Genomic DNA, 15,404 nt, shown 5'->3' on the forward strand with positions numbered 1-15,404 from the left:
TGTTTTGCTTGAAATGTGCAGAGTAATTGTTCTCAACCAGGTTTGTAGTTTTTTGCCCTCAAAGGCAAAGACTACATCGTCCAGAATTCCCCCATCGCTGAGAATTCTGGGACCCACCCCATGCGTCCCACTTTGAGAAGCGGGACGCACATCCAACTTTGAGAAAGTCAGAGCTGTTGCGGTCCATTGGTGGCCGGCGAAGCTGGCAACATGGTCGGACAGTGAGGAGGTTGGGGAGGAACATGGGCCAGTCCTAGAGGCTGGGGAAGGCTTGGACGAGGGACATCTGGGAGTTATGTGCTGCCTCCAGAGCATCCAAGTCGGACATCAGCGAAGCAGAGGAACAGCGGGAGCCTGTTCCCAGTGCACGCATGTGCAGAGCTGCCAGAAGGCAAGAAGAGTTAAGACAAAAGGGGTGATTCAGGAGTAAGGCTTGGAGATGATTGGCCCCTCCCATAAGACCTAAAGGAGGAGCAAAGGCACATGCGCTCTACATGGGGCAGCCCTTGAAGAGCATTCGGAGACTTCAGCTTGTCCAGAATGCAGCCGCGCGAGCAATCGTGGGTGCACCTCGGTACACCCACGTTACACCTATCCTCCGCGAGCTGCACTGGTTACCGATTGGTCTCCGGATACGCTTCAAGGCGCTAGTCGTCACTTATAAAGCCCTTCATGGTATTGGACCTGGGTACTTGAGAGACCGCCTGCTGCCAATTACCTCCCAAAGACCCATTAGATCACACAGGGTTGGCCTCCTCCGGGTTCCGTCTACCAGCCAATGCCATCTGGCTACTACCCAGGGGAGGGCCTTCTCTGTGGCGGCTCCGCCCCTTTGGAACGAGCTCCCCGCAGAGATTTGGACCCTCACCTCTCTCCAGGCCTTCCGAAAAGCCGTTAAAACCTGGCTGTGTCGGCAGGCCTGGGGTTGATGAGTTCTCTTCCCCTCTCAAATCGTGTGGCTGTTGGTTGTTTTTAAATGCCCTGTACTTTTGTAGTTTTTGTGTTTTTCCCATCCCCTCCTTGGGTTTGTGCGCCGCCCTGAGTCCTGCCGGGAATAGGGCGGCATATAAATAAAATGAAACTCAAACTCATGAGCCTTTGCAGGAAGCAACTTTGTTCATTCTGGTCAGTTTATATTCTGAAGCTCCGTTTTGACTCTGTGCTCCATGTGGCCTTGCAAAGCTAACTGGCAATTAGGTCTTTGGCAGCGTTTCAAGGGAGATAAAGGTGGGTGCTTATCAGCTTTATCCCAAAAGACTTTGGCAGACTACTGTCGGACTCTTTACAAACTATTTGGGACTCATTGCGGGCTGTGAATGAACATAATTCACAACCGTTGAAATAAAGAGAGGGTTTTGGGGACTAAGCGTGTGATTTTCCTGTCTCAGGAAGCCTAGGTCAGAACAAGAGTTCGGCAGTGTGAGCTGAGCCAGGAGGGGCTTTTGAAGGACTTTTTTTAAAACAAAGACGACAGAACAAGTAAAGTTCACAACCAGTTGGTGGAATTTTGGAAAAGCTTGGCATGTCTTTGAGTCTCCCTGCAGAACGGATTCTATAAGAACTGCCAAAAGTTTGAGTCTTTGTGGTTCAAAAGTCTTTGGACGTCGTATAGGTAGTCCTCAACTTACAACAGTTCATTTAGTGACAGCTCAAAATTACAAACGGCACTGAAAAAAGTGACTTACCCCCGTTTTTCACACGACTATTTCAGCATCCCCACGCTCATGGGATCAAAATTCGGGCACTTGATGACTGTCTCGTATTTATGACGGCGGCAGCATGCTGGGCAGGGGTGGTATTCAGTTACCTTTCCTAAAACTTCGCAAATGTGAGCGTTCACTGCAGTGGTGGGTTCCAGCCGGTACGGCCATACCGGTAATAGCCGGGAGCAGCTGACAGCGTACCAGTACGGTGGCTCGTTTGGCCCACCCGTCCGCCCGCCCGCATTCTATACTGGTCTTAAAAGCAACCCACCAATTGTGCACCTGCACACAGCGTACAACGCCTGCGCGAGCTCCGACAAACAGCTGGGTGTCGCAGGGGAGGGGGAGTGTTCATGTGTGCGCAGAGTGTATGCATGAAAGGACAGGCGGCCCCATGAGCACCGTACCAGTAGCAACGGGGAGAGGAACTCACCACTGGTTCACAGCCTTCCATGCATGCACTTTTGGCAAAAAAAGGCCTAAATGGGATGCTGTGGAGCCGAGACAAATGAGCGCAAGCCACGCGGGATTTCTGCTACCAGTTCGCTTGAACCGGTCCGAACCGGTAGAATGCCACCTCTGGTCCCGGGAGGGGGTCATGTGATCTCCTTTTTGCAACCTTCTGATGAGCAAAGTCAATGGGGGAGCCCAGATTCATTTAACAACCATGTTGTTCACTTAACAGCCGCAGGGATTCCCTTAACGACTGTGGCCAGAAAGGTCGTAAAAGAGGGCGAAACTCACTTTTAACACCTTGTCTCGGAAACGTTGGGCTCAATTGTGGTCGTAACTCGAGGACTACCTGTACAGGAAAGGGATAAGTCACGTGTAGGAGAAGGTGCTTCACCGTTCAAAAGGACGTTTTTCTTGCTGCTTCTCCTTCGGCATCCCATCAGGCCTCCCTCCCTCCGTGTGTGCCGGTAGCACCTTTGAAAACACCAAAATGAAGCTTCGAATCAACAGGTGTCCCGCTAGAGGAGTTGGAAGACGGGCGATTAAAGACGAGAAGCGCCCGGAGTTGGCAACTGGGAAGGACAAGTTTGGCTCGGGGGCTGCACCTTACCAACCTCTGCCAAACCTTCCTCCATTTCGAAAGCCAATTTCCTTTCAGCCTTTCATCGTGCCGCCTGCTCGTTGGAGAAGCAAAGCAACTGAAAAGATGGCTCGGAAATCCCAGTTTGGGAAGTTTTACTGCTGGGAGAGAATGATTAGGAATAGGAATAGGAATAGAATAGAGAATAAGGAATATAGAATAGAATAGAATAGAATAGAATAGAATAGAATAGAATAGGAATAAGGAATAAGGAATAGAATTAAGGAATAGAATGGAACAGAACGGAATGGAACAGAATAGAATAAGGAATATAGAATAGAAGAATAGAATAGAATAGACTGGAATAGAATAAAATAGAAAGGGACCTTGGAGATCTTCTAGTCCAACGCCCTGCTTAAGCAGGAAACCCTACACCATTTCAGACAAATTGATATCTAACATCTTCTTTAAAACATCCAATGTTGGAGCATTTACAACTTCTGGAGGCAAGCTGTTCCGCTGATAAATTGTCCTCATTCTCAGGAAATTTCTCCTTAGTTCTAAGTTGCTTCTCTCCTTGATTAGTTCCCATGCATTGCTTCTTGTCCTGCCCTCAGGGGCTTTGGGTAATAGCTTGATTGTTTCAAATCAAGCAGAACAGATCTGGAAGGGACCTTGGAGGTCTTCAAATCCAGTGATCACCAAGTGGTGGTCCCTGAAAATTTTTTGGTGGTCTGCACCACTTCTGGAGGCAACTTCTGTTCCACTGGTTAATTGTCCTCACGGTTAGGCAGTTTCTCTTCAATTCCAGGTTGCTTCTCTCCTTGATTAGTTTCCATCCATTGTCCTGCCTTCAGGTGCCTTGGAGAATAGCTTGACTCCCTCTTCTTTGGGGCAGCCCCTGAGATATCGGAAGACTGTTATCATGTCTCCCCTAGTCCTTCTTTTCATTCAACTAGACATACCCAATTCCAGCAACCATTCTTCATATGTTTTAGCCTCCAGTCCCCTCATCCTCTTTGTTGCTCTTCTCTGCACTCTTTCTAGAGTCTCCACATCTTTTCTACCTCGTGACGACCAAAACTGGATGCCGTATTCCAAGTGTGGCCTTACCAAGGCCTTATAAAGTGGTATTAAGACTTCACGTGATCTTGATTCTATCCCTCTGTTTCTGCAGCCTAGAACTGGGTTGGCTTTTTTTGACAGCTGCCGCACACGGCTGGCTCAGTGTGAGGAAAGGGAGGGGAATCCAAAGAAAGAGCCGGAGTTAGCAAAACCCAAAGATCAAGCACAGAGAGATGGTTCCTGGCAGCCATTGATCCTTTTTCCAGCTCTTGGCAGCAAAACGCACAGAGATGACTTTGAAACAAAGCCCGCGGGGGGGGGGGGGCGCTTCGGTCTTATTGGAGCATGACAAGGCAGCCCCTTGTCTTCTTTGGACACATGATGAACCGTCTCTGAACCTTAAGCTCCGTCGATCCTCTGAGAGAAAAGTCTGTCCATCTGTGCAGAGTTGCAAATAAGCCAGTCTGAGGCCAAAAATACGTTTGCGCCGGTTGTGCTTCAACCGGCATTCGTGTATCCTGGTTTCTTGTCAAGCAAGGGAATGAAGGCCACCCATTCAGAGGGCTTTAAAAAAAAATCCCTGTGGATCATGTCTGTAGAAATTTCTCAGTCCTCCAGGTTGCAGCCGAGGTGGCGCAGTGGTTAAATGCAGCACCGCAGGCTACTTCAGCTGACTGCAGTTCTGCAGTTCGGCTGTTCAAATCTCACCGGCTCAGGGTTGACTCAGCCTTCCATCCTTCCGAGGTGGGTAAAATGAGGACCCAGATTGTTGTTGGGGGCAATATGCTGACTCTGTAAACCGCTTAGAGAGGGCTGAAAGCCCTATGAAGCGGTATATAAGTCTAACTGCTATTGCTATTGCTATTGCAGTTGTCCCAGACGGTGTTTTTTTTTTTCCCTTGGAAGACGTTTCGTTTTTCATCCAAGAATCTACTTCAGCTTTGAACTGGATGGTGAGGAATGGAAGGATTGATACTCCTTGCAGACCGCTGGTCATTTGCATCCTTTTAGAGGGTCGTTGAGGCCACTTGGAGGTTTGCCTGTGTCCTCAGGGTCACCTGCGTAGTGCAGATGGTTTCTGGGGTCTGCCATTTTTTTCCCCAATCTGGAAATCCCTTTCTACTCCCACACTGTTAGGTAAGCTCCCCGTTGGCAGAGCGAGTTCAGCGTTCAGAGAAGCATTGTGAGAGTTGTGTTGGAGAACACACAAGCAGCAAACAGAGACACTGCAATTGAAATAGTCTTTTACTTTTGTGGAAATAGAGGTATCAGAGTCCATCAAGCAGTCCAAGTCATACACAGATAAGACAGTCAATCATCAATGTCTTTCAGTTAAGGGATAATCCAAATAACATAGCAATAGCAATAGCAATAGCAGTAGACTTATATACCGCTTCATAGGCCTTTCAGGCCTCTCTAAGCGGTTTACAGAGAGTCAGCATATTGCCCCCAACAATCTGGGTCCTCATTTTACCCACCTCGGAAGGATGGAAGGCTGAGTCAACCCTGAGCCGGTGAGATTTGAACCGTTGACCTGCTGATCTAGCAGTAGCCTGCAGTGCTGCATTTAACCACTGCGCCACCTTGGCTCAACATAGTCCAGTATCATATAATCAGTTCAGAAGTTTGCTAGCAGTTGCAAAACTTACAATAGCTCACGGCGCTTTCTAACAGCCAGCTTCCAAAACACTCAGATCAGATCAGCCCAGCATCTAACAAAACAGAGAGCTAACAGTCATTCTGGCTCCCTCTTATGGCCGATTGAGGAAAACAGCAGCCAATCCCATTTTACAGTATGATTTAAAGAAACAGGTAATAGCATTGTTACATGATTTATATATTGCCAACCCAACCGTTAGAATTATATTTCTAACACACACCATTCAAAGGATGTTCATCCCAAATTGTGCAGCTAAACGTCTGTAGAGATTCTTAGTCATCTCGGTCCTGGTTGTCCCAAAGATGCTTTTTCAAGAGACAACCTGACTTTCTTCTTTTTTTTCTTTTGAAGGCGTTTCGCTTCTCATCATCCAAGAAGCTTCTTCAGCTCTAACCGGATGGTGGGGAAGGGAAGGATTTATACTCTTTGCAGACAGCTGGTCCTTTGCATCCTTTTCAGAGGGTCGTTGAGGCCACTTGGAGATTTACCTGCGTCCTCAGAATCACCTGAGTGGTGCAAATGGGTGTGGGGCCTTCTTGGAACTGTTGAAAGGACTGGGTTGTAGAAGGCTGCCTTAGAGCCGAGGTGGCGCAGTGGTTAAATGCAGCACTGCAGGCTACTTCAGCTGACTGCAGTTCTGCAGTTCGGCTGTTCAAATCTCACCGGCTCAGGGTTGACTCAACCTTCCATCCTTCCGAGGTGGGTAAAATGAGGACCCGGATTGTTGTTGGGGGCAATATGCTGACTCTGTAAACCGCTTAGAGAGGGCTGAAAGCCCTATGAAGCGGCATATAAGTCTAACTGCTATTGCTATTGCTATTGCTATTGCTATTAGTCCTCCTTTTCATTAAATTATAATGTGGTGGAGAAGTATATCCCTGCTGAAACTCGGCTGGCATAGCCTGCTGCCCTTCCGCCGTGGCCTCGATCTCACCTTAGTTCAGAAGAAGTTGGCTGTGGCTATTCTTCTGCTGGAAGTTCCGTCAGGGCTCCAAATTTACAAGCCTGGAAAGTTCTTTTCCCCGGTGAACTCTTCCTGGTCCTGTACAGCACTTCACCCTCTCTGGTAAAATGATATCTGGTAAGAATGCTAACAGGAGTTTGGAGGCCATCATTGTGCATGGAGAGATCCAGAGGTGGTATTCAGCCAGTTCGGTAATGGAAATCGCGGGTGGGCCTGGCCACCCACCCCCCGGCTCTATGCCCGTCCTAGTTAGGCACATTATTATTATTTAAATGTATTTTTATTGTTATTACATTTAAAACAGTTCAGCACCACGAAGTTGTAGTGACCATACAATCACATTACATACAGATAATCTCATCCAATAACTATTAGCCTACTTAATTACATTGTCTATCCTTCTATCCAATCACATTGTTTACAGTTGGTTCCGGCCTGGTCACCTTGTCTTATACCAATCATAAAATCTGTTCCAAATTTCATAATATTCCGATTCCCCTTTATTTTGTTTAGCTCGAGGGTGAGCCTATCTGCTTCCGCAGAGGTCAAAATTTTCCTATTTATGTCTAACTCTGATGGTGTATTTTCTTTTTTCCCCAATACTGCGCATACGTTATATGCGCCGCAGTTAATACATGTATAATTAGATGGAGCACGTTTTTCTTATGCCCCTTCGGTATTACGCCTAGGTGAAAAAAATTCTGGTTTGAACAAAATCTGATCTCCCGCCACTTCTTCCAACCATGATTGCATCATTTCCCAGTATATTTTTGCCTCAATGCATCCACACCACGTACGATAAAAAGTCCCTGGTGTTTTTTTGTTGTTTTTGCACTTCCAACAATTTGGGGCCACTATTTTTTTTTATAAATTTTTATTTTTATTACAGAGACAACAAATACAGACAACAATTAAAAAGGGGGGGGGAAGCATCATCACATACAGCATGTCGTTTGGTTACAGGTGTTTTAACATCCATATTCTCGAATAACATTTACCAGCACAGATTTTTCATCTAGTATAACTAAATACCTCACTTTCATTGTACAGTATATGTTCAATTACGATTAGTATTATTTTTCCCCAATACATCATAGTTCCCTTACATTCTTGATTATCTATTTGATAACAGTATACCTTTATATAATCCCCATGCGAAAGAAAAGCAATTTTTTTTACCAACCATTTATATTTATATATCAGAGTTAGGGCAGGGGTGTCCAATATATATTTATATATTGGGGCCACTATTAAGGCATGTTGTTGAGGCCGGGTGCATGCGTGGAAGGCCCGTGTGAGCAAACTGCATGCGCAGAGGGGCATATGCACCCGCAAATTGGTGATAACAAAATGAAAAGCCCACTGCGGGACAGATCCACTCACTTGGTGCCAGGAATTGCCATCTCCATGTTTCCCTTTTCGTTCGCTCTTCCTGACAGCATCCTTGGCTGGGGGGAAAAAAAGTGTGCGAATCCGCTTGCTGGGTCTTGTCTCTCGAGCAAGCCCTACGGGGACAGGTGTGGAGTGACAGACAGGATGGATCAAAGAAAGGTCCTCAGGTGCTCTAAGCAACCTGCTCGGAGGCAGGGAGGGAGGGAGGAGAATAATGATGTAAGAATTATTCTCCCCTCCAGCAGGAATTGAGGATCCTTCCCCCCCCCTCCTCCCCAACTCTTGGAAGGGTAGATCTTCCCCCGGGCTGACATTCTCATCTTTGTTAGGAAACAAAGCTTGGAATCAACAACTCGCAAGGAACAGGTGGGGAAGCCGAAATCCTTTGCAGGAGAAAAGACAATGCACTGCCTGTGGGGCAAAACTCCGATTGAACGGCCCAGAAGACCTAAAAGAAGGCGAGATGGCAGCCGAGTGGCCCTCATCCATTTCAAAACCCTACGCCCAATTGTGTTTCATTCACATCAGACGAACCTCCTCCTCTCTGTGGCAGACCCTCAAAGATTGGAAGGCTGCTATCCTGTCTCCCCTGGTCCTTCTCTTCACTAGACTAGCCAGGCCCAGTTCCTGCAACCATTCATCGTGTGTTTTAGCCTTCATTCCTCGAATCATCCCGGTTGCTCTTCTCTGCACTTTTTCTAGAGTCTCAACATCTTTTTTGTAGTGTTCTAACCAAAACTCGATGCAGTATATACTAGGTGTGGCCCAGGGGTGGGTTCCTGCCAGTTCTGACCTCTTCTATAGAAGAGGTTCCAGAAATCTACGGTGCCGTTTAGAACCGGTTCCAGCTCCCTCCCCCACCCCGCCCGTCCACACATCATCAAGATGAAGAGCGAGAAGAGGAATTCTGGGAGCTGAAGTCCACAAGTCTTAAAGCTGTCAAGTTTGAACACGCCTGGTTTTTTTTTCTTTCTAAAGGGTTAGGGGTGCAAGGGTCTTGTAACTTGACAGCTTTAAGACTTGCACACATCAATGCCGGAGTTCCTGAGCCAACATGACTGGAGGAGGAATTCTGGGAGCTGAAGTCCACAAGTCTTAAAGCTGTCAAGTTTGAACACGCCTGGGTTTTTTTTCTTTCTAAAGGGTTAGGGGTGCAAGGGTCTTGTAACTTGACAGCTTTAAGACTTGCACACATCAATGCCGGAGTTCCTGATCCAACATGACTGGAGGAGGAATTCTGGGAGTTGAAGTCCACAAGTCTTATAGTTTCAAGTTTGGACACCCCTGAGTTTTTTTTCTAAAGGGTTAGGGGTGCAAGGGTCTTGTAACTTGACAGCTTTAAGACTTGCGTACTTCAAATGCCAGAGTTTCTGAGCCAACATTTTGGTTGCTAAGCAAGAGCGTTGTTAAGTGAGTTTCACCACATTTTACAAGTTGGCCACACCCACCCAGTCACATGACTGCCAAGCCACTCCCAGCAAGTCACATGGCCGGCAAGCCATTCCCACAAAGCAGGCCACACCCACAGAAGAGGTTCTAAAAAAAATTGAAATCCACCACTGGTGTGGCCTTACTAAGGCTTTATAGAGCGGTATTAGGACCTCGTGATTGAATCCCTCTGTTAATGCAATTTAGGATTGCATTGGCTTTTTGGGCTGCCCCCATTGCTCTGGGGAATCTGCAATTTGTATGAGCCTTGTTACTCCTTGCACTACATTGCTGCTTGGCAACCATATTGGATTCCGAAGTGCACAACGGAGGCATTCCCGCATGGGATCCCTTTCCTCTCGGCCCCAAACCGAACCCTTGAGCCATTGGTCTAGGTTGACTTTGCACCTTCAATCTTCCAGAGAGAGAGGCTCTCTGAGACAGGATCTCTTTTGCAGCCAGACAGATCACCTGCCTTCAGCTGGAAGAATAGGCAGATAGCAATAGCAATAGCAGACTTCTATACCGTTTCACAGTGCTTTATATCCCTCTCTAAGTGCTTTACAAAGTCAGCCTCTTGTCCCCAACAATCTGGGTCCTCATTTTACCCACCTTGGAAGGACGGAAGGCTGAGTCAACCTGCAGCCAGTCAGGATCGAACTGCTGGCAGTAGGGCAGAGTTAGCCGGCAACGCTGCATTCTAACCACGAGGGAGAGAGGAGGGAGGAAGGAAGATATCAAAACACTTTGACTTATATACCACTTCACAGTGCTTTACAGCCCTCTCTAAGTGGTTGACAGAGTCAGCCTCACTGCCCCCAACAATTTGGCTCCTTGTTTTACCCACCTCGGAAGGATGGACGGCTGAGTCAGGATCCAACTCCTGGCAGTGGGCAGAGTTAGCCTGCAATACTGTATTCTAACCACTGTGCATGATGGATGGATGGATGGATGGATGGATGGATGGATGGATGGATGGATGGAAGGAAGGAAAGAAGGAAGGAATAGCAATAGCACAACCTGCAGCCAGTCAGGATCGAACCGCTGGCAGTAGGGCAGAGTTAGCCTGCAATACTGCATTCTAACCACAAGGGGGGAAGAGGGAGGGAGGAAGGAAGATATCAAAACACTTATATACTGCTTCATAGTGCTTTACAGGCCACTCTAAGTAGTTTACAGAGTCTGCCTCTTGCCCCCAGCAATTTGGATGGATGGATGGATGGATGGATGGATGGATGGATGGATGGATGGAGAGAGGGAGGGAGGAAGGAAGGAAGATATCAAAACACTTACTTATATACTGCTTCATAGTGCTTTTACAGCCATCCCTAAGCGGTGTACAGAGTCAGCCTCTTGACCCCATCAATCTGGGTCCTCATTTTACCCACCTTGGAAGGACAGAAGGCTGAGTCAACCTTGAGCCTGGTGAGATTAGAACGGCCAAATTGCAGGCAGCCGGCAGGCAGCAGGAGGGGCCTGCAGTACTGCACCTTAACCACTGTGCCACCAAGGCTCATCCCTTGAGTTTGTGCCTTTCCGGCATGCAGAAAACTTGAGAGGGTTGTTCATGCACAGGTGAGAGTGGTGGCATCAAATGCCCACCCACCTATCCACACCCACCTTGTCTCCTTCACTTGGATCTTAATAACCCCAGAGAACTGATGTTATTTAATCTGTCTCTGGTTTGTCAATGTTTTGTTTCTCTGAGCGATTGCCGCAAGACCTCTGGACTGACGTCAGCCTGTTTTCTTCCCCGAACCATTTTTATTCCTTCCTCATTTGCATCTCACATATCAAAGGCTCTGGGTGGTTTCCAGACGCACCTTTTGATCCCAGCAAGTGTAATTAAGGTCTCTCGGCCTTTTTTTCTTCTTCTTCATAGCGGTGAGGCAAGGTTGCAACACGCCCCGTGTTGTGGTTGAAGTGAGGCTTAGGAGAAAGTCCTGCTATTGAACTGGAGGGATTGCAGAGCAGTGGGTCAAAGGCTAGCGGTTCGGGACGATTTGCCCAAACTGATAGTAAAAAAATATGCTTAACAAAGTTAAAAAAAACACAGTTCCAACAATCAGCTGTGATTGTAGGATGGTAGGAACTTTTTAAAAACTTTTTTTAAGCATTTGGGGGTCCGTTTTTGCTCCCAGGAGGCTTCCATGAGGCCTGCTAGGCCAAAAATGCAGGTGTGTGTGTGTGTGTGTGAGGTGGTGCTACAAAAGAAAAAGAAAGATGAAAGAAAAAGAAAGAAGAAAGAAAGAAAAAAAGGCGAAAGAAAGGGAGAAAAAAGGGAGGGAGGGGAGAAAGAGAAAGAAAGAAAAAAAGGAGGTGAGAGAAAAAAGGCAGGGAAGGGAGAAAGAAAGAGAAAAAGAAAGAAAGGATGGGAGAAGAAAGGCAGGGAAAGAAAGGAAGGAAAAAGAAAGAAAGGGGGATTGGGGAAAAGGGAACAAAGAAAGAAAGGGATGGGAGAAAAGAGGGAAGGGAGGAAGAAAAAGAAAGAAAGGATGGGAGAAAAAAGGGAGGAAAGAAGGGAAGGAAGATGGGAGAAAAAAGGGAGGAAAGGAAGAGAAAGGGGGTGGGAGAAAAAAAGAAGGAAAGAAAGTAAGATGAGAGAAAAAATGGAGGAAAGAAAGAAAAAAGGGGGATGGGAGAAAAAAGGGAGGAAAGAAAGATGGGAGAAAAAAGGCAGGGAAGGGAGAAAGAAAGGAAGGAAAAAGAAAGAAAGGACGAAAGAAAGAAAGAGAGGGAAAAAGGAGAGGGAGGAAGAACCACAAACCGGGCATTAGACGTAGCTTCAGAGGATACCTTGAAAGAACACAGCAATCCAGGTCTGGAAAGGACCTGGAGATCATCTAGTCCAACCCCATGCTCTAGCAGGACGTTGTTAAAGTTGCTGTCTTTTGGGGGGGGGCAACCATCACATGACTACATATCCACACCCACCCAGTCACATGACCCCCACCCCCAACCAAGCCATGACCACAGAACTGGTAGGAAAACTTTTTAGATCTCACCACTGTTGCAGTGGCTTGTTTTCATGAGTGGAGGAGTTAGGGCAGGGGTGTCCAAACTTGGGCACTTTAAGACTTGTGGACTTCAACTCCCAGAATTCCCTGGCCGAAGACGTCTCCATGGTCATGTGGCCGGCATGACTCAATGCCTAAAGCGCATGGAACGCTGTTACCTTCCCACCAAAGGTGGTTCCTATTTTTCTACTTGCATTTTTTACATGCTTTCGAACTGCTAGGTTGGCAGAAGCTGGGACAAGTCACGGGAGCTCACTTTGTTACGCGGCGCTGGGGATTCGAACTGCCGAACTGCTGACCTTTCTGATCGACAAGCTCAGCGTCTTAGCCACTGAGCCACCGCGTCCCCCGCGGTGTTTTGTGTTGCATTTAGATTTACCGACCAAGAAATGAAGGAAGACTTAGTATAGATCTATTCCAAGCGACTTATCTCTCATCAGCTAGCCATACCCTTCTGGGATTCGCAGCCCGGATTTGAATCCCAGAAGGGTATAGCTAGCTGATGAGAGAGATAAATCGCTTGAAATAAATCAGGGGTGTCAAACTCAAATCCAAGGGGCCAGATCCGGGCTGCAGTGTGCTTAGAACTGGCTCACGGGGCTGCCCGGGAAGCAGCGAAGGACCGGCCCACGGTGCCTCTGCCATCGAAAACAGAGCTCGGGATGCATGCTTGGGGCCCTCCTAGGCTCCTGGATTGGGGCTGATAGCCTCCTGCAGCCCTCTGCCAGCGGGGATCTCTGTTTTTGTTGGCAGAGCTGGAGGAGGCTGTCATGGCCAAAAACAGAAGCCGGGTGGCCTCCCTGAGCTCCATTTTTGCTGGCAGAGGGCTGCAGGAGGCTATCGCGGCCAAAAACGGAGCCTTGATGAGTGACACCGAGCTGGCCACACCCACCCCGGCCATGTCCCCCTGGTCAAGCCCCCCCCCCAATCCCTCAAGGTCAAACCACAACCCTGATGCATCCCTCAATGAAATCGAGTTTGACACCCCCGAAATAGATCTATACTAGTCCCCCTTTATTTCTTGGTCGGTAAAACATAACTTTAACAGCTTTTTTCGATACTTCACGGCGCATTCAGGCTCTTTCCCAATATTTTTTGAACCACTGGACCACGTCGGTGGCCTTGCAAAGAAACACATTTGGGCCAGCGCGTTGCCAGGATGTACGAAACATCAGAATGACTTCAGCCGGCGGACGGGACTCTCCCGTAACCGCCTGGATCCGTCGAGAGCCCGGGAGTAGCACAATGAAGGATCCGAATCTTCTCTGCTTCACAGAAGTGAGGGAGTATCCCTGCGGATGGCTGTCCCTGCCCCACCCAGATACTCCCCAAGGGAGCCACACCAAGCTGCTGTTGACTCATTCAGCGGGTGGCCTCCAAAGAGGATTTAGCCCAGCGCTGCTTTGGAGCCGGTGGTTGCATCCACCCTCGTTGGTCTAAAGCAGGGTTTTGCTTTAAGATGCTCACCTGTCTTATTGGCTCTTCCTGCTCTGCTCTGATTTTTCTTCTGAGGGGATTCCCCAGTTCAGGACCTCCAATAGGGGTCCCTCAGCACAGAAAACATGGCAACGGCAAGAGCCCTTAGACTTCTATACCGCTTCACGGTGCTTTCCAGCCCTCTCTAAGCGGTTTACAGAGACCTCTTATTGCCCCCCAACAATCGGGGTCTTCATTTTACCCACCATGGAAGGATGGAAGGCTGAGTCAACCTGGAGCCTGGTGAGATTTGAACTGTTGGCAGTGGGCAGTTAGCCTGCAATACTGCATTCTAACCACAAGGAAAGAAAGAAGGAAGGAAGGAAGGAAGGAAGGAAGGAAGGAAGGAAGGAAGGAAGGAAGGAAGATAGCAATGGCAATACTTATATACCGCTTCACATTGTTTCACAGCCCTCTCTAAGCAGTTTACAGAGTCATCTTATTGCCCCCAACAATCTGGGTCCTCATTTTACCCAGCTCGGAAGGATGGAAAGCTGAGTCAACCTTGAGCCCAATCAGGATCGAACTGCTGGCAGAGGCACAGTGAAGGAAGGAAGGAAGGAAGATAGCAATAGCAATAGACTTATATACCGCTTCTCAGTGCTTTACAGCCCTCTCTAAGCGGTTTACAGAATCAGCCTCTTGCCCCCAACAATCTGGGTCCTCATTTTACCAACCTTGGAAGGATGGAAGGCTGAGTCAACCTTGAGCCGGTTGGAATCGAACTGTTGGCATTGGGCAGAGTTAGCCTGCAATACCACATTCTAACCACTGGGAGGGAGGGAGGGAAGGTCTCAGCGTTCCGGAAAACCCCAGCTCCAATGAAAATCTCCGACACATGCATTTTCTCAAAGCTCCTATTTATTAAACCCGGTATACAGGCACATCTGGAAAATCTGTTAGATTGGGTAGAGGAAAGGCACACACAAGCTAACGATAACAACAGCTCTTTATTAACTCAGTGGCAACTATGTACAATCCAGTGAAGGTTGAGTCTGACAGCAGCCCTTTTATAGGGAGGCTGTCAGACCCTTCGACCAATGAGATTAAACCTCTGTTCCCGCCGGAACAGAGGACCTTGGTGGAAACCATTATAGCTGATGCTAGTATCTAACAGCCGAATCTGAGATTTCTGGGCTTTCCCTCAGTAAGTCAAAAGTCCAAACCCATTAGTCCAATCCCAATCCGTCCCAATTTGAGACATCCTTTCAACCACTCCTCCTCCAGATGCAGGAATACCCTGACCTTGATCAAAAAGAAGAATGCTGTGATGTCTAACTACATTCCCACTACTAAATCCCCCCTCTTACTCTTCCAGGCACAAGAATGTGGCAGCATGGAAGCTTCCAGTGTTAATATGGCTTCCAAAGCAGGTGGACGGAAGGAAGGAAGGAAGGAAGGAAGGAAGGAAGGAAGGAAGGAAGGAAGGAAGGAAGGAATAGCAGACTTATATACTGCTTCACAGTGCTTTATATCCCTCTCTAAGCGGTTTACCGAGTCAGCCTCTTGTCCCCAACAATCTGGGTCCTCATTTTACCGACCTCGGAAGGACGGAAGGCTGAGTCAACCTTGAGCCGGTCAGGATCGAACTGCTGGCAATTGGCAGAATTAACCTGCAATGCTGCATTCTAACCACTCTGCACAAAGGAAGGAAAAGGAAGGGAGG

This window comes from Thamnophis sirtalis, unplaced genomic scaffold (assembly GCF_051295495.1).
Source record: "Thamnophis sirtalis isolate CommonGarterSnake01/CBP01778 unplaced genomic scaffold, rThaSir2_p1.2 scaffold_15, whole genome shotgun sequence".
In the NCBI taxonomy this organism is placed as follows: domain Eukaryota; kingdom Metazoa; phylum Chordata; class Lepidosauria; order Squamata; family Natricidae; genus Thamnophis; species Thamnophis sirtalis.